The sequence below is a fragment of the Chlamydotis macqueenii genome, chromosome 9 (assembly GCF_036417535.1).
Source record: "Chlamydotis macqueenii isolate bChlMac1 chromosome 9, bChlMac1.mat, whole genome shotgun sequence".
Taxonomy (NCBI): Eukaryota; Metazoa; Chordata; class Aves; order Otidiformes; family Otididae; genus Chlamydotis; species Chlamydotis macqueenii.
Window position 1 is genome coordinate 21,867,934 of NC_141564.1, and position 330 is coordinate 21,868,263.

The following is a 330-nucleotide window of genomic DNA, read 5'->3' on the forward strand; positions in this document are numbered from 1 at the left end:
ACAGCTGTGCAGTAGGGGCAATGACATGATTAGACAGTACAGTAAGCACTGAATTGGTTCCGTTGGGTTTGAGTGCAAGTGAACTTGAGATAGAGACTAAACAGAAATAATTTGGAAATTAAAGAAGATCAGAGGAACAATGACAGGCTGATATTACCCTAAGTTTGCATGGAGGGCACCATGCCCTTCCAAAAGTAACAAAAAAGAAACCAAAAAGTGTTGTTGAGGTTTTAGCATAGTATTTATTGAGTAGTTTATTTCCTGGAGCCACTTTATTATGTAAGTGTCAGTGCATATCTGGATGTTCATTCTGAGTAGAAGAGACAAAAA